The sequence below is a fragment of the Pinus tabuliformis genome, chromosome 7, assembly GCF_031772625.1.
Source record: "Pinus tabuliformis cultivar Carrire ecotype Pingquan chromosome 7, CPIR1, whole genome shotgun sequence".
Taxonomy (NCBI): Eukaryota; Viridiplantae; Streptophyta; class Pinopsida; order Pinales; family Pinaceae; genus Pinus; species Pinus tabuliformis.
In genome coordinates, this window is record NC_142293.1 from 1,926,051,449 (window position 1) to 1,926,077,091 (window position 25,643).

Genomic DNA, 25,643 nt, shown 5'->3' on the forward strand with positions numbered 1-25,643 from the left:
ACAAGACTTTCCTAAAGCAGCGAAGTATGCTTCACTGTGGGTGACCAAGGATGCGGAGCACATTCGAGATAGAAAGATCTTCTGGATCTTGATGGAAATGAATATCAAGATGACTATCAATCACAAGCCATGATTTTTGCCCATGGTATATGCTAAAATTTAGAGTTATGCCGAGTTTAAGGTTGATTTCCATCAGATTTGGATCAAGCGCGAAAGGACCCTGTGTAGAAGTGGTACGATTTGCCATACCTAGCCACAAATGATGCCATTGATGCGCTATTGGATAAATGGCTGGCAGAGCAGCGCACCTCAATGGACTTGGCGGTGGGTGGAAGAAAGTCCTCCACACAAAAGAAGAAGGAAGAGGCCAAGTTGAAGATGGTGCAACTAGTCGAAAAGAGGAAAAAGGAGGCCGCTGAGAAGGCCCAGGTGGAATAGGCAGGAAAGGAGGTAGGAAAACAGACAGGTGGCCTAAAGCGGGGCTCTAGCAAAGGCGCACAGTTGCCTTCACCTAAAACTAAAGAGGAGGGCACAGAGAAACATGTCGCGAACCCCCAAGAGACGTCCAGCCGCATTAAGTGCCCGAGAGAGCAGGAGAAGGGAGGTTACAGAAAGAAATCCAAGGAAACCAAGACCTCGCTGGACCCTATCACACTAACGAAGGGTGACTTATATGACATCGGTGACACAATCTGAGATGTCTCCCCAGAGGACCTGCAACAATTTGAAAAGCAGCAATAGATCATCCTAGGGGCCATCTAGACAGGACTGTAGGAGTTGGTACGATGTCTACTAGCTTGGATATCGGCACATCAGAGGTTGCTGATATGCTACGCATGAAGGCTTCCAGTGTGCTAGTGCTGCCGGATGGAGCACTGACAATAGAAAATGAGGCTGATAGGCCCACTATCAGTGCCTTGAAGGGAGTGGGATTGAACCTGGCAGTGATCCCGCACGAAGTACTCCACCTTTTGTAGGATGGAGTCATTGTAGAGTTGAGGGCCTGTGAGCACCATGCCCTCCAGGTGATCAGTGAACAAAAAATAAACAATGACCAGATGGCCTTACAAAGGAATGCTACCTGTTGTGGAGGTAAATCCTCTCTATGCACAGAGACGATCCCTACTAGCCCAGACCGGGTCTAGCAACAATCACACAATGCTATCACGCAAGTTCCTAATTGCAAATAAAAAGTGGATGGTGAGAACCTACTTGGATTCCAACGCTAATGTTTGTGGAAGAGACGATGCTCTCGTTCCTTTGCCTCGGCCGGTCATGATCCCCACGATCTCCGTGATTGGACACCTGCACATGCAAAGAACAACACGAATACAAGCATAAAATCTAGTAGATGCAATTATATATCAGTTAGAAAAGATATAACTCAACATTAATCATTACAAAGGACAATGAGAGTGGAACCATAATGATAGTCATCTATTATTGATAAATAACAAAGAAGAATACAACCATAGTTCTGACGTCAAATCCTCCTTTGGCTGGGTGATCAGCTACACAAGTCTTGCAAAGCTTGTTGGGATGGGAAACAAGCCTCTCTCTCTTTGGTGACAAGAATCTCCTCACTTAGATTTGGCCTTATGAATGCAAAGAAGGCTCTTGCAACTTCAATCTCTTGAACTCCTAGAATTCTTGCTATCTTAGCACTATGCTGGAACTGGAACTACTAGCTTGCTCAAGGCATAGAGGCAAGCTTTTATAGATAGAGAGGAAAGAGATAGGATCAACCACATTATTCATGGGATTAGCTTTATCACTTAGAAAATTCCATGAAAGGTGGAAAACCACTTCCCTTCTATGGAGATTCGAAGCCAAACCATCCTAGCTCAACATAGATTCAGTTGGTGAATTGGTTGAGGAGAACCTTCGGAAGCTTGTTGGTTAGAAACTTTACTCAATTCGGTTGGCGCGAGTGCGACTCTGAGACAGAGCGCCAATGGGAAACCAAATCAAATAAAGATTGAACGGGAATTGCACCAAAAATACATAGTGACGGATTTGGAAGGAGAGAACGAAGCCATAGCATACAACAACAGCATCATAGGCAACTACTCGGTAGACTCTTTCCTCAGAAATTTCAATGCTCACATATCACCATATTTAGAAAATTCAGTTTTGTCCCAAGTTGAAAACTTTTCCCAGACTGATGATTCAAAATGTGTTAGTTTCTTAGATAACCCTGTAAATACTTCTTTATTTTGGAAATTATATTTTGATGGCTCTAAATCCAACGAGGGAGCGGGAGCAGGATGCGTTTTAATCAGCCCAGACGGAAATAAAACCATGCTCACATGCAGACTGGAGTTCGATTGCAAGAATAACACAGCGGAATATGAGGCCTTGGTGCAAGGCCTATACAAAGCAATCGGCTGCAACATCAAATATCTTCAAGTCTATGGAGATTCTGAGATCGTCGTCAAATAGGTACGTAACACCATACACTACCTGTCTAGTCATTTAAAGCACTATCAATCTTTAGTACAAGATCTCATTGCACATTTTACAGCGTTCAATATTTCGTCAATCCCGAGACTTCACAATGCAAACGCAGACCTGTTAGCTAACGTAGCCTCCAGACTCATCCCCTCCGAAGACTTTAGTCCAGATAGGTTTTCGATAGAATTGATTTTTAAACCATCTATCCCTGACAACATCACCAACTGGAGAGTATTCAACGACGACCCAGACATCGTAAGTTTCCTCACCTCCGAAGGATCCTACTCAAACCAGATAATCGACGAAGACTGTCATGATCACCAGATACAACAAAATAGCACGGATAATGCTATACCCAAATCGGTGGTCAAACTAGAAGACTTATACGACTTGAAAAGTCGGTTCAAAAGGTCAGCTAATGCCAAACTTTATAGTTCAAATCTGAACTATGAATCAGTGAACCTAGGAACCGATGAGAGGCCGCAAAACGTTAATCTAGGTCAAGGCCTAGCTCCTGAAGAAAAATCAGCATATATCTGTCTTCTACGACAGTACAAAAACGTCTTTGCCTGGAATTACGATGAGCTGAAGACTTACAACACTTCTATCATTCAACACACTATCCCTATGATTGACAACGAGAAACCTGTCCAAAAGAAGCTCAGAAAAATCCACCCCAACTTGGAAAATCAGATAAAAACTGAGCTGAATAAATTGTTGAGAGCCAGAATAATCTTCCCGGTCAGACATTCCAAATGGGTATCCAACATGGTACCTGTTAGGAAGAAAAACAGAGATATTAGAATCTGCATCGACTTCCGGAATCTCAACAAAGCCTGTCAGAAAGACAATTTTCCCCTCCCACCTATGGAGCAAATATTACAGGCAGTCGCAGGCTCAGAGTTAATGTCTTTCCTAGACGGATTTTCAGGATATAATCAAGTGTTGGTACACCCAGATGATTATTTAAAAACCACCTTCCGAACTAAATGGGGTACCTACGTGTATCGGAAAATGCCGTTCGGTCTGATCAACGCCGGCGCTACTTTTCAGAGAGCCATGGACATTGCGTTTAAAGGTTTAGTCAATAAATCGGTAGTGATCTACCTGGATGATATAACTGTATACTCCAAGAACCGAAACGACCACCTCAAAGATTTGAAGCAAATCTTTCAAAGATGTTTAAGGTATGGGATCTCGCTTAACCCGAAGAAATCTTTTTTCGCGTTAAGTGAAGGAAAATTGCTAGGATTCATAGTGTCTAAATCTGGCATTCACATTGAACCTGACAGAATCAAAGAAATTTCCGAGATATCCATGCCTCATAACAAAAAGACCATGCAATCTTTCCTAGGACAGATCAATTTTGTGAAAAGATTTGTCCCAGATTTTTCACGTATTATTTCTCCTTTACAAAAAATGATAAAAAAGAATTCAAACTTTAAATGGGGTCTAGATGAGCACGAAGCATTTAACTTAATCAAACAAGCCATCATCAATGCTCCATCTCTAGCAACCCCAAATTTTTCAGAGCCCTTTGTCTTATACACGTTTGCCTCAGAGAATTCTTATGCTGCGATATTGACTCAAGCGAATCAAGAAAAGGTAGAAGCTCCGATCGCATTCTTTAGCTCAAACTTACAAGGTGCTGAGCTGAAATATTCAGACGTAGAGAAACAGGCATACGCCGTTTTCAAAGCAATTAAATATTTCAGACCCTTCTTGCTAAAGGCCCATACCAAGGTCATAGTACCATTCCCAGCGGTAAGAAACCTCCTAATACAGAAAGATGTGGGCGAAAAGAGAGCGAATTGGATCACCGCCTTGCAAGAATACGACCTGGAGATCAAGCCGGCACACATCGTAAGAGGCCAAGGCTTCTGCAAGATGTTAGCTGGAGCATCGCAAATTCCCGAAAAATCATCTGAAGAGGTACACGCGTATGAGGTAAGCCTAAACGACGCACAATCATTATATGCTGACACCATTTATTTCCTGAAAAACGGGCATGCTCCATTTCACCTGGATCACATCAAGAAGAGAGCCCTGAGATTAAAAGCTAAACAATACCAGCTCGTAAATGATGTCCTGTTTAAAAGGAATTATGATTCTATGCTCCTTAGATGTCTTGAGAAAACTGAAGCCGAAAAGGTTTTGCAGGAACTCCACGATGGACCAGCAGGTGGACACTATGCTGGAGAAGCCACCGCACACAAAATCTTACGTGCAGGATACTACTGGCCCACGCTGTTCAAAGACTCGTACCATCACGTAAGGAAATGCCAAGTCTGCCAAACTGCTGCAGGAAAACAAAAGAAGTCATCCATGCCACTGCAGCCGGTTAACATCGAACAACCATTCAGCTAATGGGGCCTGGACATAATAGGTGAGATCGTTCCTCACTCCTCTAAACAGCATAGGTATATCCTCACGGCAACTGACTATTTCACTAAATGGGTAGAGGCAGTTCCTCTCAAGACAGCTAATTCTGAAAACATTATTGAATTCATAGATCAGTTTATCATTACTAGGTTTGGATTGCCAACGGCCTTAATATTTGATAATGCTTCATATTTTTCTGGAAATACCATGACTGAGTTCGCGCTCAAAAGAGGGTTCAAACTGAAGTATTCTGCCAACTACTATCCACAAGGTAATGGGCTGGCTGAATCAACGAACAAGAACCTAATCAGGATTATCAAAAAGACAGTCGACCAAAACCAAAAGAATTGGCATAAAGCGCTGGTAAACGCCTTATGGGCAGACATAATTACAAAGAAAGCCTCTATCGGCACTTCTCCCTTTAATTTAGTTTACGGGAGAGAAGCAGTTCTTCCTACTCACTTAGTCATTCCCTCCTTGTCCTTAGTACAATACATTGATGAAGTATCTACTTCTCCCTTACAACTAAGGCAAATGGAAATAATCAAGCTAGAAGAACAACGAGAACAGGCCAAGAAAACCCATGCCCACCACCAAGCGCTGATAAAATCCTCTTTTGATTCGAACATAATGACCAGAAAAAACTTTCAGATGGGAGATTTAGTTTTGAAATGGGATAAGGCTCACGAAGAAAAGGGCAAACATACGAAATTCCAGAAGCTATGGCTTGGTCCTTTTCAGATCGTAGATGTCATAGGCCCGTCGACTTTTGTGTTGCAGAACTTGACAGGCAGGAGAGATTCTCTGCCTGTGAATGGACAAATCCTCAAAATGTATTTTCCATAGAAGGTCATCCTTCTATTTTTGTAGGATAATTTTAGTTTTTTTTTTTTTTTTTTTTTTTTAATTTTTAGTTTTTATTTCTTATAAATAAGGTTGGTTGTGAATGATCATAAATTATATTCATGAAGAAACATACCATTTCTCTATCAGATTTTGATTTCACTTGTATAAATAGTAAAACTTTTCGAAAAAAAATCTGACTTTTATTATTGATAGATAGAGTTAACTTTAGCCTGAATATGATGTTAGTTTCAACTTCACAAAGAAATCTGGGATGAAAGTAACTTTTGGCAAAAAATTGTTTTATGCCAACGCAATGAAAAGTATCATCAATAGCAAAATAATTATTCTCTGCAAAACTGCTGTTCTTAAACTCTATTATTGTCGTCCAGAGCTTTCTTAAGGAAAAACAATGACTTCCTCCCTGTTAAGGAAATCGCAGCATCCAGAGAAACAATCCAAGAAAACACTATATCTCAAAGAATGAGAGGTCTCATCACGAGCTGGCTTATCATGATCACAGATATTATAACTTGCTGACTTTGCCACTACTGTCTACCAAAACAGGGCAACGACTCAAGATTGTTGCAATCAAAAGACAAGGGGTCTCATCACGAGCCAGCTTGTTCAGCAAAAGTGTAAATCAAGTGAATGACTGTGTCATAATTTGGCCACCAAACCAAGACACTGTTCTTTAGAGAATAAAAAATCAAAAAAGAAAGAAAAAGTGTCAAAAGGATTTTTCTCTGGTATGTTGTAAATAACCTCAAACAGGAAAAAGGATCATTGTTGGATAACATGGTAACCCTGTCGAGGCTATGGACGCTTGCGGGCAGCAGAGGCTCTACCTACGACAAATGAGCATATTTTACAAAGCCAGTACGCAGAGAAGACCTTCTTTTGTCTTTGAAAAGCACTGAGTAATGTCTAGGTGTGAATACAAGAAATAACCCAGAGGGAGCAAACAATCGGAATGAAATAAAAGTTGTGACGAAACATCATTGACGGGATAAGGGGTAATACTCTATCTGTCCATAACAAAATTTAGGCATAAGAAAATTTTTTCTGTTTTGGAAGTGAAAATGCAATAGAACAAGCAGAGATAACTGGTTCTTCACAATGAATCGCCATTGTTGTGGTCACCAACAACCCCCCCTCTTTGCTCGATATTAGCAATAACATCGAGCAAAGGGGGGACCCTGAAAGAAAAATCCCAAAAAAATATTTTTAAAATTTTTGTGTTTTTCTCCCTAAGGCTTAAATCGCATCGCAAGGGAAGGCTGAAGCATTACCCAAGAGCGGAAAACAAAACTGCGAAAGAGCGATGCGAAATTCATCGCATTGCATGCATCCCAAGCGCTCTCTAAAAAGAAGACCTTCAAGAAATGCCGATCGCCGATATGCGACATCGCACATCGCAAACGTCGCACTAGGCGACATAACCATTGAATAAAATCTGCGATCAGCGATCTGCGATGACAGCGATCTGCGATTTGCGATATCGGCGAACCGCGATCTGCGATCTGCGATTTGTGATATGAAAAGACTCATCGCACGAATTCTCCGACATATCCGATAGACCCAAGATTAAGCGCGCGCCTTAAAGGAAATTAATGACCGCATGCTTGAGTATCAAGGAATGATTGCATCGCATTTTCGAAGAGTCAAGTCATGATGAATGTCAGGATTATGCATTCATTAGAGTTTAATGCTTTCATGTCAATCTTTTCATTTCCCTTCTTCTTTGCGTAGACTGCAAGACACGCAACTAATATAAATCTATATGCAGGAAATATCTAAAGGAAAAGGGAAAGCGCCAATCAGACAGCAGAGAGAAGATGCCTCCACAAATGGATGCCGCATGCAGCAGGACCGCGGATTTTAGACTATAAGCCAACCGACACTGATGAAATTAGACTATCCAGGACTCAGAGTCAAAGGCGCACAAAAGCAGCGTGTTCACAAAAGATCCTGAAGCTCAGACTTGGTAAAGCAAAGAAAGAAGCGCATGAGAAGGAAGACGCTCCAGAAAAGCCTGGAACAAAGAGCGGAAACAATTCTCGAAACAGGGGATTGTCCATACAGTGCGACTCCTAACCCACTCAGTCATTCGCACGACTGGAAACCGGAATAGCAACAGCAAAATCAGTTCGAGAAGAACCTGGGTTGTGCTAAGTATACACGCGGCGAATACACCCAGCTAGAGAAAGGTTTTCGAAAATATCTTCTGGTCTGTCAGAAGGAAGTGCCAGCTCTTGTTATTTCCACTTTTATCTCCCGAGCGAAAGAAGAAGGCGGCCAGCCGACTGTTCCCAGGAAAACGTTGCGCTGTTGACAGCACTAAAGAGAATATACAGAAATGGTTAGAAATTAGATTTAAAGTTTTAGAAATAAATTTGCTTTTAGTAAAGGGCAGTCATTTGAAGCCGATTCCCTAATTTCGTGTAATTAAGATTAATTAGTTAGTAGTATTTAACCCTTCTCATGGCATTTGGAGAAGGGTCCGGAAATCTGTCAAAAAAACTTGTCCTCAGATAATGCACTTCTGCACCCTCAGAGGAGGTTTTTGATGAATGGATGGATCGATATTTATTTATGTTTGCATTTTAATGTCTGTTACTGATGTTGCACTTCTTTACTCTTAGCAGATATTAGAACAAGTAGAAATAAATCATTATTGCTTGAAGTTTATTAGTGAAATCAGTCATAAATGGTACTTTTATCTCTTGACTAAATTCTGCTAGTATCCCTAAAGTAATACACAGCTGAGTTCTTTATATGTCACTGTATGAATGTCTGTATTACCATTTGGCACTTCTGTACGGTGGGGTCATTTATTTATGCTTGACATATAGAAAACCGATTATGCGATATGCTGTTCACAACTACTCTGCCTAACTTCTTATGCAGAATGGTTTATCTTTATCAATTTATATTCTGATAACAGTTGAATGATCTTTATTACCAGCTGTTGTTTGAAATCTTTCTAGATCGCATAACAAAAGAAAACACTCCGGGTTAGCGTAGACTAGATGTACTGTTTCTCTTCATTAGATTACATTAGCATAGAGTTAGTTTAGCAGTTAAGATTAAGACTAGTTTAGAGAAACCTTTAGATTAATACCATCAAACTCTACACACACACGCACACCCTTCACATTGGGAAACTGGTCCCATTACCCCCAGTCGGACCCGCTACTCCAAACGGGCAAGGAGCCGCCAACCAGGTTCCGGACCGGGTGGGTATCCCCCTTGTTGTCGACCCGACTTCGGGGCCCTCAACACAACTGCACAGGAGGCACCCGGGGACGAATGAACGATAATTGATCTATAGTCACTATTCTTCCATCGTGTGGAAAGCAAACCACACGGAAAAGTGAAGAAACAAGGGCCCCCATGGCATAAACATAGTCACGACCAAGGAGAACACTGAAATCTAAAGCACCTTGGGTAACCGATACGTCTATATAGACGGTCTTGCCTCCCAAAGTAATAGGGAACTGTGGAAGGATCCTTAATGGTTGACTAGTTCCTCCGTCAAAAGCCGTCAGATTCGGTGCAACTGGCACAAGCTGTGGGGAACCCAAGGCTTGCCAAGTAGTGGCAGGCATAAGACTAACCGATGCTCCCTCATCCAACACAGTGCCAGGTAGCGCCTTATTATAGGCATGTACCGTGACCCAGAAAGGCACATGGGATGGAAGGGGGGAGGTAGTCAAATGACTCCAGTCGAAGGAAACGACTGAACCACTTGGTGGGAGAATCGTATGATTGCCCCCTGCTCTAAAGGAACCGGAGCAGGAATCTCAGGAGCGGCTGGGATAGGAGAGTCATTTCCGGACCCAGGAGAACCTGAGGAGATGAGAAGAACATGGGAATTATGCTCTTCCGAAACAGAGTGATCGGGTGGTGAACTCGAGTCGAGACGCTTTCCGACCAATGGTTGGTCGGGAACAGGCTTGGCAGAGACAGGTTCAGGAAGAGGAGACTGGACAAGAGAGGAATCTTGGTCGATCTCTTTGTCAACAGGGGAACGATCTGCGGCTGCAGAGAGACGTTGATAGCCAACAGGTAGTTGGGGTGAGGGAGCTGTAAGACTTTCCAATACAATGGAGGCTTTATCCATGAGCGGACAAAGGTGAAGGGGATGATTTCCTTCACAAAGTCTACAGGGGATTCAAATCTTCCCTTTTCCCTTACCATGTCCAGCTGATAGGGTAGCATCACCGTGAGCTGCAGAGGATGATGAGGGGCGGGCCGGATCGCGAGACCATACTTCTAAGACCCTGGGAATGCCAGGACAATCGTGAAGAAGATGGTCCTCCTTGCATAATCTACAAGGAAATTTGACCTTCCGCAGAGGAGTAGAAGGTGGCCCGATGGGAGGTGTACTCGAGGCAGTAGCGGCACTGTTAGCCTCTCCCTTAGGAGACTTCTTCTTCTTTGTCTTCTTCTTCTTCTTCTTAGCCACCTGGTTACTCGAATCTAGACTTTCACCAGGCGAAGTAGAAGATGAGGATGTAGAAGTGGGCGTAGAAGGGGAGAGATCCACCTTAGAATCAACATGATGTTGTTCAGGTGGAGGGATGGATTGACTAGACGGTGAGATGGCAGGGACCAAAGAGGTTGAGAACAACCAAACCGGCAACCCAATAGTTAACCCTGGGAGGGACAACGTTGCCATATAAGGAGCACCAACATTTCCAAAAGGAGCGAAATGACCAGGGTTCCCATCAGAGGGAATCCTTGGGTTGGTGAACCCTTGAAAAGTTGCCATTGAGAATGAAAAGAAGCCTACTCAAGCTAACGCAAACAAAATCTAACCGGGCAATGTTAATCGCGGCCAAATAAATTTTAAGACGCAAGGACACAACTTGACCTTTTCATGTTTTAAGAGTCGAGAAAAGGACAAAAAGATGACTCTAGTCTCCTTCGAATGTTTAGTGAGCCCGAAGTGACAAATGCTCAGATGAGCCTTTGCGTTTAAGGAGTCTAAAAAGGATCAAAAGTGACTACTCTGGAGAGCTAGGAAAAAACGTTTACCAAACAAATCCGTAAAACTACATATACACCTTGGCAATCGTATGAAAACCAAGGACTTCCCGTACGGCAGTCAATCTTCTCGAATGTTGTGTTCGGTGCGTTACGACTTGTAAGGCGGAAGACACGGCTTCCTGTGGATAAAGGATGATAACCTAGTGGGGTCTCCCCTATATATGCGACGGTATGTGGGAGCTCAAGTCTGTGCTAGACCACTATCGAGTCACAAAAGGAGGAATCACCCAACTGTAATGTGAAACAACAGTGACTAGGTTTAACGACGTTGGAGCACGTCTCTAGCCTAGACCTCTAAATAGTGAGCGTTATGTTCCAATGCGTTTTTAAGTTCATTCAGTTCATTTTATGGTTGATCTTTGATTAAGTTTCAATTTCCAGGTCCTACTGTATGTAATCTCTCACAATTCCCTACATGCAAGCTATATGCCAAAGAATATCATTTCGTTCGATGAATACTAACTACGAGAGAGTTAAGAATTTTTCAAACAAACAAAATAAGCACAAACAATCAAGAACCACTCTAATGCAGCTAATGGCAAGAAACTTTTTCTTGTTTTAAATCACTAATCAATGAAAAGCTTCTAATTTCAATTAACTAATTCAACACAAAAGAGATTGTTCGATTTCTTTTCAATGGCAAAGTGCACTAAACAAATTTTGAGAGATAATAACACCGAGTAAAAAGACAAATTTCACTCAATGATGACACAATCAAATCCCCAAAACACCAAGGCAGTCCTTCAAACCAAGAAGAAAACACAAAGACCTCTATGAGCTATGTGATCTAAGCTCAAACGAAGCCAAGCGAAATCCAAGCGGAAAAAAGGAAAATCACTTGAATACCAACAAGAGGCTTTGACAACTACTGAGCAAGTGTGAAAAGTAATCACAAAATCGACTGGACGATCAAAGAACCCAAGACTCCTACGGAAGGCTCGATGCACAAAGCCACTAGATGCCCTAGGGCTAAAATGTGAAATCGATAGAAAGAGGCAAACACCCGAAGGATGGAGGTCTAAAATCAGTCAAACAAGGATCAAACACACTCCAGTAATCGAAAAAGACGTGGCAAGATACAAATCCAAGCTCAGAGGGCTTGAAAACAAGAAAACTGGAAAAGTTGACAGGCCTGGCGCAACTATCAGGCTGTAATCACGGTTTTAAGGGATTGGCGCGGGTTGTATTTGAGCAACGTGGGCCAATTGGCGCGACTGTTAGGCTAAAAAGCGCGCTAATCAAGTTTTCTAAGTCAAAAACAAAAAAAAGCAATCCAGGGCTTGAAAACAGTATCTAGACAAACCAGGAAGCAAGAGACAGCAAGAAATCCAACCCAGAAAGCTATTTAAGCAATCAAAACAAGAGAGACCAAAGAGACAAGACAAACTCCAAGTTGTTTAGTCCGTAAACCAAACCGGAGATTGACTGAAATGGCGTTGATCTACTTCGCTAATGTAAAGCAATAGTGTTTCGAAGGCTACCTGGCCGTACTTCAGGCTCCGTCTAAAGTTTACAAATCAAACAACAAGTTAACTCCCCAGTGGAGTCGCCAAATTGTTGTGGAGGTAAATCCTCTCTGCGTACAGAGACGATCCCTACTAGCCCAGACCGGGTCTAGCAACAATCACACAATGCTATCACGCAAGTTCCTAGTTGCAAATAAAAAGTGGATGGTGAGAACCTACTTGGATTCCAACGCTAATGTTCGTGGAAGAGACGACGCTCTCGTTCCTTTGCCTCGGCCGGTCACGATCCCCATGATCTCCATGATTGGACACCTGCACATGCAAAGAACAACACGAATACAAGCATAAAATCTAGTAGATGCAATTATATATCAGTCAGAAAAGATATAACTCAACATTAATCATTACAAAGGACAATGAGAGTGGAACCATAATGATAGTCATCTATTATTGATAAATAACAAAGAAAAATACAACCATAGTTCTGATGTCAAATCCTCCTTTGGTTGGGTGATCAGCTACACAAGTCTTGCAAAGCTTGTTGGGATGGGAAACAAGCCTCTCTCTCTTTGGTGACAAGAATCTCCTCACTTAGATTTGGCCTTATGGATGCAAAGAAGGCTCTTGCAACTTCAATCTCTTGAACTCCTGGAATTCTTGCTATCTTAGCACTATGCTGGAACTGGAACTACTAGCTTGCTCATGGCATAAAGGCAAGATTTTATAGATAGAGAGGAAAGAGATAGGATCAACCACATTATTCATGGGATTAGCTTTATCACTTAGAAACTTCCATGAAAGGTGTCAAACCACTTCCCTTCTATGGAGATTCAAAGCCAAACCATCCTAGCTCAACATAGATTCAGTTGGTGAATGGGTTGAGGAGAACCTTCGAAAGCTTGTTGGTTAGAAACTTTATTCAATTCGGTTTGTGTGAGTGCGACTCTGAGACAGAGCGCCAATGACGCGCCCTATTTAGAGGATTTCCCTCATTGGCACGGGCAGTACACTGTGGACCCGCGCTAATGCAAAAAGAGCTGTTTTCATGGATATATTGCAGGAGATGTCTTTAGGGCATATGAATCTCATACTTAGAGGAATATGATGCAAGTGGTTTTAGGTCATGTCACTTCTCACAGGTCCCGGAATGAGTCCTCCAGTGTGCGGGTGAGGGGTAACAGGGACAGTGACAAATGGTGGCAAATTGCTGTGTAACACTGCCATAGCCGATGAGGCCAAGGAGACCAGCTAGAGCAAGAAGGTCATACAGGTCATGGAGGAGGCCTGCAAAATGGTCCCAGAGTTGGCCATTCCAGAGGAGGATCCAGTTGAGGTCCGCATCCACAAATTGGCCACAAGGGTGTGCGACACTCGGACAAAGATGGCGAGGGCCAGTAGAGTTATGCCAAGTTTAAGGTTGATTTCCATCAGATTTCGATCAAGCGCGAAAGGACCCTGCATAGAAGAGGTACGATTTGCCATACCTAGCCACAAATAATGCCATTGATGAGCTATTGGAAAAATGGCCGGCAGAGCGGCGCACCTCAACGGACTTGGCGGTGGGTGGAAGAAAGTCCTCCGCACAAAAGAAAAAGGAAGAGGCCAAGCTGAAGATGGTGCAACTGGTCGAAAAGAGGAAAAAGGAGGTCGCTGAGAAGGCCTAGGTGGAATAGGTAGGAAAGGAGGTAGGAAAACAGACAGGTGGCATACAACGGGGCTCTAGCAAAGGCGCATAGTTGCCTTCACCTAAAACTAAAAAGGAGGGCATAGAGAAACATGTCGCGAACCCTCAAGAGACGTCGAGCCACATTAAGTGCCCGAGAGAGCGGGAGAAGGGAGGGTACATAAAGAAATACAAGGCAACCAAGACCTCGCTGGACCATATCACACTAACGGAGGGTGACTTATATGACATCCATGACACAATCCAAGATGTCTCCCCAGAGGACCTGCAACAATTCGAAAAGCAGCAATAGATCATCCTAGGGGCCATCTAGACAGGAGTGCAGTAGTTGGTATGATGTCTACTAGCTTGGATATCGGCACATCAAAGGTTGTTGATATGCTACGCATGAAGGCTTCCAGTGTGCTAGTGCTGCCGGATGGAGCACTGACAATAGAAAATGAGGCTGACAGGCCCACTGTCAGTGCCTTAAAGGGAGTGGGATTGAACCTGGCAGTGCTCCCGCACGAAGCACTCCACCTCTTGTAGGATGGAGTCATTGTAGAGCTGAGGGCCTGTGAGCACCATGCCCTCCAGGTGATCAGTGAACAAAAAATAAACAATGAGCAGATGGCCTTACAGAGGAATGCTGCCATAGCCGATGAGGCCAAGGTGACCAGCCAGAGCAAGAAGATCATACAGGTCATGGAGGAGGCCTGCAAAATGGTCCTAGAGTTGGCCATTCCAGAGGAGGAGCCAATTGAGGTCCGCATCCACAAATTGGCCACAAGGGTGTGCGACACTCGGACAAAGATGGTGCGGGTTCAGTTGGAGTTGAACCTATAGATTACAGAGCTCTAGTTGAGGGATCAGCCTTCAACACCACCAGAGGTAAAGGAACAGTGGGCGACCACTGTCATAGAAGTAGTTGCGGTAGTGGAGAGTGCAGTAGCAGACTACACACAGTTGTTCGAACAATTGTTTGAGGTCCTGAACGGCTTGCAGGAGCACCCAAATATCCAGATGCTAAAGACGGATGCATGTGAAATCCAACAGTGCTATGAGGAAATTAAGGGCACAACACGAACCGTCACGCTGACACAGAGGTTAGCCAAGCTATAGGAAGCCAAGCAGCTGAAGGAATAGGTGGATGCAACGCTGCACAAAGAAGCAGTGTTGAAGGCATGACAAAAGCCCTGAATGGAGGAATCTTATGCAGTCACAAGAAACATTGAAGGCAAGCTTGTGACTCTGCAAGCGACACAATAACAGCTTCAGGTTGTTAGCGTAGGGGCAGTAACTGAGAAGACAGTAGAAGATGTGAAGCAGGCAGAAGCTCAATGCACAGCCGAAGTTGCAGTCATCAGGGTCGAGCTCGACGGGCTTCACAGGCTTGGGAAATGAGGACGTGAACCAATTTTGGTTTGTTGTGAGGGATGTATGGGAGGCTCAAGGTGTTATAGATGATCATATAAAGAAGGTTACAATGGTTAATGCTCTGTAAAATCACGCGCTAACTTGGTATATTAATTACTCTAACGATAACCTGAATGCTGGAGTAGCAGACATCCAGACAACACTAAATAGGGAATTTAGTAGGCCTAAATCGGAGGTGCAGTCGATTGTGGGATTCAAAGAGATTGCGATGCAACTAGGCAAGATGCCTTGGGAACTAGATCAGAGGCTGAAATGCACAATCCATGAAGCCAACATGAATTTGACCGATGGATAGCATCGCAAGTAGTTTGTGGCTTCGCTACTACCACACTTAAGGAGTGCGCTGTCACAACAGAAGATAACAACTTAGGCAGAGGCCTTGGAGATTTCCATGAGACTACATGAGACTCCGATGCAAGATCCTAATCTAGGAGTTCAACAGATCCATGCGTAGCTGAAGAATCTGTGCCTTGAGATGAATATTCTGAGGCAGGACAGGACAGTCCGACCAGAGGTATGCGAGGAGGTATGATGCTTGAAATGCAAGAGTCAGGGTCATGACAAAGACCATTTCCTAGTGTTTGCAAACTACATTGTAGGAGGAGGGCCGATGCCTTTAAGGCCAGAAGCTCAAGCAGGACCTAGTGCGAGGCCCGCATTATGGTGCGCTATTTGCTAAGTAGCTGGAAAAGATGCCACGTATAACTATCACTTGCTACAGAAGTATGTACAAGCACTGAAACAACTGTTCTGCAACTTTTGTAGGTCGGTAGGACATGATGAGTGTACTTTTAGGAGCTATGAATTGATGATGGATAGAACTCTCGCCTATTTTGTTCAGGCCGAAATGTGGCCCCTTAACCAAAATGCAGGGATGGCATGGACAAGATTTCAGGGGTGTGGACAAGGCTGAGGTAGAGGAGGACCTAGCAGAGGTTGAGGACAGTTGATTTGCTACAATTGCGGAGGACCAAGATGCTATGCCCGTGATTGCACTAATCCAACGCGTCTGTCATGCAAGTATTGCACACTGTTTGATCATGAAACAGAAGATTGTCCTACAATGATAGCTAGGATACATGACAAAGGGGTGCTACCACTTCCGCCGACTCAGAACTTGCAGATGATGACGTCTGAGCCGCACGAGGAAGATCCAAATGTAAATATAGTGCTCAGAAGTGGAATCGTGACAAGAGATGACAAGGGGAAATAACCATAAGACAGTACATGGGTTCGTAAATCCCTGGAAAAGGAGGTTGAGTTCGATTTGGAGTGTGCTCGTGAAGCCTTCATGGAAGCTAAGAAGAGCTTCGTTGAGGACTCCACCTGAGGAAGCAAGGATAAGCTTGAGTTGGAGATGGACCCCTCTATGCTCACAACTTTCCTGGAAACCTATATGAAGTTACTGCACGATATTAAGGCTATAATAGGGTTAGAAGAACTCATCAATAGATGCGCTAGATCCACGCTAGGTGAGCTGCTCGTAGTATGAAAGATTGGCAAGCATAAAACAAGGTTGGGACGGGGGATGAGACTGACCACACAGATAGGAGAGTATGAAATGGATTAGGTCATTTTGGACCTAGGGTTAGATGCAAATGTCCTACCAAAATAGACTTGGGAGCAAATGGGGAGACTTGTACTGCAATGGTCTCCGATTCAGCTAAGGATGGCGAATCAACAAAAAATCATCCCCATGGGGCGGCTGCAGGGGGTGACCATGGATATTGAGGGAGTGAGCACACTGGCTAACTTTGAAGTAATAGAGACAGTAGACGAAAAAAATCCCTATCCTATGCTCTTGGGAATTGAATGGGCTACTGATATGGACAGGGTAATCAATCTGAAGAAGTGGAAGATGATCTTTGAGAAGAAATCGTTGCATGTAATAGTACCCCTCGATCCTGCTGAAGGATTACGCTATACTAAACCTGTCTGCGATTATGAGAGTGATGATGACCTGGAATGTATCTATAAGATAATAGCGTGAGACCAATATTGGGTGAATCCCACCATGGATGGATGGATTACATGGGATCGGGAGAGTTTCTGCACTTTAGAATCTGACGAAGAAATAGAACACTGGCAGAATCGGTTACATGAAGTAACTATGCTGAATTGGAACATGATGACCCGGTCACTGCACTGTGTGTCATCAGAGGTAAGAAATCTACCTATTTATGATGGTCTGAATGAGGTGGATATCTTTTTGGATGCATTAGAAAGGGAGGTACCCAAAAAGTAGCACTTCGAGGCCTTGGACTGGGCATTGCACGCTACGCTTACAAGATGGTGGGTTACGCACAAGGGAAGCTTTGATGATTGGTGCGGATGTAGGGGGATGATGATAACACAATTTGGGAAGCCTAAGATGTGACTGACAGATAAGTATGATGGGAAAAACGATCAATCTGCGCATTTGGCCAAATGGCCGCGGGCTTATGGAGAAAAGCCCCAACCTGAGTGGGTGCACCTGTTCTTTCATACCTTGGATGTTATCCCAATGAATTGGTATATAGAAATAGAGCTCCACCATGGGACAAGTGAATGGGATATCCTGTGTGAAGGATTCATGATGACATTCAGTTTTGAGGATAGGTTTGACAATATTGATGAAGAGCTACAAGAGGTGAAAGTAGCTATCTTTAGGATACCACAGGATCCTTTAGACCTGATTCAGCCTAAATGGGCTACTTAGCTAAGTTGCACGCTTGAATGTTATACTGTAACTACTGAAGAAGAGGATAAGGATCTACCAAAGATTAAAATTCTAGAAACAGAAGGCCACTGCGAGGTTCAAGGACCGCAAATTGAGAACCCTGATATAACCGCGTTGTTGAGAATGTAACAAGTGAACATTGGTACAGAGGCAGAACCAAAATTCGAAAATATTGGAGACTACTGGGATGACACGACGGTGGATAAGGTCATTGAATTTCTCTATGAATGCCATGACTTATTCCCTACCAAGTTTATGGATCTAAAAGGAATAATCAGGGACCTAGGAATGATGAAGATCACGTTAAAGCCCGACAGGAAGCCAGTTAACCAAAGGCCTTACCATCTCAATCCAAAATATAAGGAAAAGGTCTACTTAGAGATAGACAAGATGCTCACAGTAGGCATCATTGAGCCCGTGGAAAAATCTGATTGGGTAAGCCCAATGGTGGTGCAAGAGAAGAAGTAGAAGGATGAGATAAGGATATGCATGGATCTCAGAAAACTGAATGACGCTTGTGTGCATGATCCTTTCCCGACTCCATTCACAGAGGAAGTGTTGGACAATGTAGGTGTCCAGGAAGCACATTCCTTCACTGATGGGTTCTATGGGTGCCACCAAATCAAAATTGCACCAGATGATAGGAGCAACACCACCTTTGCGATTGAGTGGGGTTGTTTTCAATACACTATAATGCCGTTTGGATTCAAGAATGTGCCTAAAATCTTTTCACGCATGGTTGTTGCAGCATTCAAGGAATTTATTCATAAGTTCCTGGAGGTATATTTTGATGACTAGACTGTATTTGGTCTGGTTAAGTGCCATGTAGCAAGCTTGCGCCTGATGCTGGATACCTGTCAAAGATACTAGATTTGTCCAATCTCAAGAAGTGTCTATTTTGCGTTCCTTTTGGAAACCTATTGGGGCATGTGGTTTGCAGACAAGGACTGATGGTAGACCCCGTGAAGATTGCGGTGATACTAAACTTGGAAGTGCTGAGGAGTGTGAAATAGCTGCGCACTACTCTGGGACATACAAGATATTACAAAAAGTTTATCAAAAGCTATGACCAGATCACCACACCTATGGAAAAATTGTTAAAGAAGGATGTCATGTTCTGCTGGAATGATGACTGTAAGAAGAGCTTGGATATATTGAAAGAAAATATGCTTACCGTGCCAATTCTAGTCTTCCTGGACTGGAAGAAAGAGCTTCATGTACATGCTAACGAATCATGTATAGCACTGGGGGCGGTACTAACAAAAGCTGGCGGAGAAGGCTTGGACCATCCTATCACGTTTGCAAGCTGCAAATTATCCAAAGCAGAGAAGAACTATTCTACCACTAAGCGTGAGGGGCTATCTATGGTGCATGCACTCCAAAAGTATAGGAAATACTTGTTAAGAGGCAATTTTAAGATGTATACAGATTACTCTGCGCTGAAGTACCTGGTGAATAAGCCTGTGTTGGGGGGGGGGGGCGAATCTGTAGATGGCTCTTATTATTCCAGGAGTATGATTTTGAAGTTGTTGTGAAGCCTGGACGATTGTACGTGGGACCAAACCATCTGTCGCGCTTCGAAATAGCGGAGGAACCTACTAACTTGGAAGAAGGATTACCTGACGCGCAGCTATGTGCAATATGTATCACGGATGGTCATTTTGAGGATAAAATACACTTCCTAACAATAGGAACTACAACAGAAGGATACTCTATGCAACAAAAGAAGGAATTAGTGGTGTGCGCGACAGATTTTTCTGTCATTGTTGTGCATCTGTATAAAATGGGTGCTTATGAGATATTGCAATGATATGTATTTGATTTTGAGAGGAGCAACATCCTCGTGGATGCAAATGGGGGTGCTGCAGGAGGACATTATGCAGGGAGAGCAATTGCGCAGAAGATTCTACATGCAGGGTTGTGGTGGCCAACCCTTCTTCAGGATTCTAAAGCATATTGCAAGGCATGTGATGTATGTTAAAGAATGGGCAGGCCATCGCGGAGGGATGAAATTCCTTTGAATCAAAAAATGACATTGGAACCCTTTGAGAAGTGGGAGATCAATTTTGTATGACCCATTCAGCCACAAGGAAAGACAGGAGCAAGATAGATTATCACTGCGACAGGGTATTTGACTTGTTGGGCAGAAGCGGAGAGGGTGAAGGATTGCATGGGCGTGACTGCCGCGAAGGTCCTATTTGAGCATTTACTGATGTGATTTGGATGCCCGAAGATCTTGATGAGTGATCGTGGTATGCACTTCCTAAATGAGACGATTAGCGCGCGGATGGAGGAATTTCAGGTCACTAGAAGAGCACACCTTATCACCCACATGCTAACGGAACAGTGGAGGTGTTTAACAAAGTGCTTGAAAGTGTGCTGACCAAGGTTTGCAATGCTCAGCGAAGTGATTGGGACCTATGCATAGCTACAGTATTGTGGGCTTATCAAACGACATGCAAGAAATTGACAGGACAAACCCCTTTTAGGCTTGTCTATGGTGTGGAAGCTGTAATGCCTATGGAATACATCGCACCTACTCTACGCATATCAATGCTCACATGTATGATAGATTGCGGAGCCCTGGAAGAGAGGCTCATGCAGCTAGATGAGCTTGAAGAAGAAAGATTTTTGGCTGGATTTCACCAGCAGGTCCAAAAGCAGCGCAAAAAGGCATGGCATGATCGACACATCAAGCTGCGCATATTTAAGGTAAATGACCTGGTTTTGTTATATGATTATAAGTTTGATAAATTTCTAGGGAAATTCAGGATGCAATGGTTAAGGCTTTATGATATTAAGGAGATTATCGACAGAGGAGCGGTACAGCTGGTCAAGTTATATGGAGAACCCTTCTCAGGAAAGGTGAATGGCAATCACTTGAAGCCATACACCGACGGTCCAACCATGTGACTAAATGAAAGTAGCATAGTCTTAGCACTCTAGGCAGCTGAAAGGAGGTGTGAGACTATAAACTACACTACTCAGGTTGGAGAGCTGCACGATTGGAAGATGGTGCAGAGTGAGGACGTGTCACTGGGTCCACGACAGCGTGGAGGGAGCTGCGCTACCTAGAGAGAAATCACGCAGGTCAGCTGGAAAGTGACCGTTAAAGTCAATGTTCATGAAAAGACGATAGAAGTGAGGCCAAATGGAGTGGGCGGCCAACATTTAAGATGAAATTTATGGCTTAGATCCTTGAAAATCTATTGCCAGTCTGCCATTAATGAACCGATTTCGGGGGGAATAGTTAGATTTGAATTCAAATTTCCCTATAAATTACAAGTCGCTGCCCAAGAAAAAACACTTGGAATTTTGAGTATTCAGCGGTAGAGCTCTCAAACACCTATGAATCGTGAGAAATACGAGCTTCTGTTAGTTTCTGGGGTATTTGCGATTTTGGCAACAGACACATAGGAATTCTTGTGGAAGATCATGTCTGCACCCCAGGAAGTTGTCAATACATAACAAGTAGTAGAGGAGCTAGCACAGGGAATGGAGAGAGAGGCCGAAGTAGCTTCCCCAGAAGTAGCCTAAGTATTGGCAAAGGTCCCTAAATCCCCGAGAATACTGAGATCGAAGCCAACCCCAACCAAGGAGACCATGAAAGACAAGAAGGGTAAGCATCCTGACATACCGGTGAGCGCGTCACCAAGACAAAACCTGTCAAAGTAAACTGCCCAGGAGAAAGGCAAGGCTATAAACCTAGAAGCAGAAGAGGAGGATATTGAAGACATCCCCATGGATGATGAGGATGTGGAAGTGGAAACAGAGGAGGTTGAAGCCTAGGGTGTAGACCCTATTACATAGTTTTCGGAGTATGTCCCTCCGTGCAAGCCTAAGTCTAAGGTCCCAAAGGACATTGATGAAAGTAAGACTCCCCTACAAACCCCTTTGCTACTAGATGAAATTACTTTCGACAATCTGCATTTGGCATGGGTGTCGATTTTGAAGCTCGAAGACTGGGACTTGGCGGACCATGAGAAGTTCCTGCACCTGGCGACCGAATAGTTGATGTGCCGCATTATAGACACAAATACTGGGCTGACCGCACTGGAGGCATGGAAGTGGGTCAGAGGAGTAGAGAAGGCAGGATTACTCAACTAGCTCTGGGTGTCGCACTATAACCGCACCCCTGTATCAGTTTTAGTCATCAAGCAGCTATTGTGCTTGGTGCACGATGGGTGTGTGTGGCAGGATGAACTGATACCCATCACCAATATGTTTATTCACTGCATAACACGCCTGCCGTATGTAGGTGAAAACCTAGCTATGATCTTTGGTGGAAAGGGTGGTGAGCTGGCGCTCGCAGAATCAATGAAAGGAAAGTTCAAGCTGATGAAGAAGCTGTGCGGGTACGCTATCTCTAGCATCTATGACCCCATTGTGAAGGTGGCAACACAGATCCTTGCAGGGAAGGTGATGCGAAAGTGCCGCACTGATGAGGTACCGACGCCTGTCATCGTGCTCACACAACAATGCATGGAAGGAGTCCAGTTTAACTGGTGAGAATACCTTTGCGGAGAGTTTCTGGTGAACTGTCGTGAAGCACAAGAGCAAAGCAATATGTTCCACTACGTGTGGCTCTTGTTGTCAATTGTGCTCGTAGCATGGGAGTTAGTAGAAGAGAGCCAATTCCCCTTGGTCATGCCAGACCTTCCTAAAGCAGCGAAGTATGCTTCACTGTGGGCGACCAAGGATGCAGAGCGCGTTCGAGATAGAAAGATCTTCTAGATCTTGATGGAAATGAATATTAGGATGACTATCAATCACAAGCCATGATTTTCACCCATGGTATATGCTAACCTGTAGAGTTATGCCGAGTTTAAGGTTGATTTCCATCAGATTTCGATCAAGCGTGAAAGGACCCTGCGTAGAAGTGGTACATTTTGTCGTACCTAGCCACAAATGATGCCATTGATGCGCTATTGGATAAATGGCCAGCATAGTGGCGCACCTCAATGGACTTGGCGGTGGGTGGAAGAAATTCCTCCGCAGAAAAGAAGAAGGAAGAGGCCAAGCTGAAGATGGTGCAATTGGTCGAAAATAGGAAAAAGGAGGCCGCTGAGAAGGCCCAGGTGGAATAGGCAAGAAAGGAGGTAGGAAAACAGACAGGTGGCGTAGAGAGGGGCTCTAGCAAAGGTGCACAGTTGCCTTCAACTAAAACTAAAGAGGAGGGCACAGAGAAACATGGCGCGAACCCTCAAGAGATGTCTAGCCGCATTAAGTGCCCGAGAGAGCGGGAGAAGAGAGGGTACAGAAAGAAATCTAAGGCAACCAAGACCTCACTGGTCCCTATCACACTAACGGAGGGTGACTTATATGACATTGGTGACACAATCCAAGATGTCTCCACAGAGGACCTGCAACAATTTGAAAAGTAGCAACAGATCATCCTAGGGGCCATCCAGATAGGACTGCAGGAGTTGGTACGATGTCTACTAGCTTGGATATTGGCACATCAAAGGTTGCTGATATGCTATGCATGAAGGCTTCCAGTGTGTTAGTGCTGCCGGATGGAGCACTAACAATAGAAAATGAGGCTGACAGGCCCACTGTCAGTGCCTTGAAGGGAGTGGGATTGAACCTGGCAGTGCTCCCGCATGAAGCACTCCACCTCTTGTAGGAGGGAGTCATTGTAGAGCTGAGGGCTTGTGAGCACCATGCCCTCCAGGTTATCAGTGAACAAAAAATAAACAATGAGTAGATGGCCTTAGAGAGGAATGCTGCCATAGCCGATGAGGGTAAGGAGACTAGCCAGAGCAAGAAGATAATACAGGTCATGGAGGAGGCCTGCAAAATGGTCCCAGAGTTGGCCATTCCAGAGGAGGAGCCAGTTGAGGTCTGCATCCACAAATTGGCCACAAGGGTGTACGACACTTGGACAAAGATGGCACGGGTTCAGTTGGAGTTGAACCTATAGATTACAGAGCTCTAGTTTAGGGATCAACCTTCAACACCACCAGAGGTAAAGGAATAGTGGGGCGCCACTGTCATAGAAGCAGTTGCAGTAGTGGAGAGTGCAGTAGCAGATTGCACACAATTGTTTGAACAATCGTTTGAGGTCCTGAACAACTTGCAGGAGGACCCAAATATCCAGAGGCTAAAGATGAATGCGTGTGAAATCCAACAGTGCTATGAGGAAATTAAGGGCATAGCATGAACCGTCGCACTAACACAGAGGTTAGCCAAGCTGCAGGAAGCCAAGCAGTTGAAGGAATAGGTGGATGCAACACTGCACAACGAAGCATTGCTGAAGGCGTGACAAAAGCCCTGGATGGAGGAAGCTTATGCAGTCACATGAAACATTGAAGGCAAGCTTGTGACTCTGCAAGCGACACAATAACAGCTTCAGGCTGATAGCGTAGGGGCAGTAACTAAGAAGATAGTAGAAGATGCAAAGTAGGCAGAAGCTCAATGCACAGCTGAAGTTGCAGTCATCACGGTCGAGCTCAACGGGCTTCACACAAAGATCTCCACACCTACTGAGTGACTCGAGTGTGAGTCACGATGTTTGTTTTGGGGGCCTGTTAGGAGTGGGATCCCCCAAGGGAAGTGTTACACAGTAATTTGTCACCGTCACTGTTACCCCTTCTCCCGCACATTGGAGGACTTATTCCGGGACCTGTGAGAAGTGACATAACCTAAAAACACTTGCATTGTATCCCCTTGAGTATGTACTTCATATGCCCTGAAGACACCTTCTGCAAAATACCCATAAAAATAGCCCTTTTTCCATTGGCGCAGTTCCACTGTGTATCACTCGCGCCAATGGGGGAAATCCTCCAAAGAGGGCGCGCCATCTGGCGCTCTGTCTCAGAGTCGCACTCGCGCTAGCCCAGTTGGGTAAAGTTTTTAACAAACAAACTTACGAAGGTTCTTCCTAACCTATTCATGAACTGCTTCCATCTTGAGTTAGTTTAGTTGGGCTTCGAATCTCCATAGAAGGGAAGTAGTTCTCCACCTCTTATGGAAGCTTCTTAGTGATAAAGCCAATCCCATGAATCTTGTGGATGACCCTAACTCCTTCTCCTCTATCTATAAAAGCTTGTCCTTTTTCCTTTGACAAGTTAGTCTCCAAGTTCCAAATTCTAAGTCCCAAAGTCTGAGAATTGCTAAGTTCATGCTACAAGAAGCCTTCTTCATTCCCATGAAGCTAAATCTAAAGTGAGGAGATTCTTGTCCAAGTAACCAAGGAGAGGGAGGCTTGTTCCCCATTCCCAACAAGCTTTGCAAGGCATGTGCTGCTGATCACCCAGCCAAAGGAGGATTTGACGTCAGAACTATGGTTGTATTCTTCTTTGTTGTTTATCAATAATAGACGACTATCATTATGGTTCCACTCTTATTGTCTTTGTAATGATGAATGAGTTATATCTTTTCTGACTGATATATAGTTTCATCTATTGGATTTTATGCTTGTATTTGTGTCGTTCTTTGCATGTGCAGGTGTCTGTTCACGTGGATCGTGGGGATTGTGACCAGCTGGAGCAAAGGAACGAGAGCGACGACTCTTCTACAAGTACTAGCGTTGGAATCTAGGTAGGCCCTCATCATCGGTATTTGATTTGCAAATAGGAACCTGCGTGTTAGCATTGTTTGATTGTTGCTAGACCCCATTTGG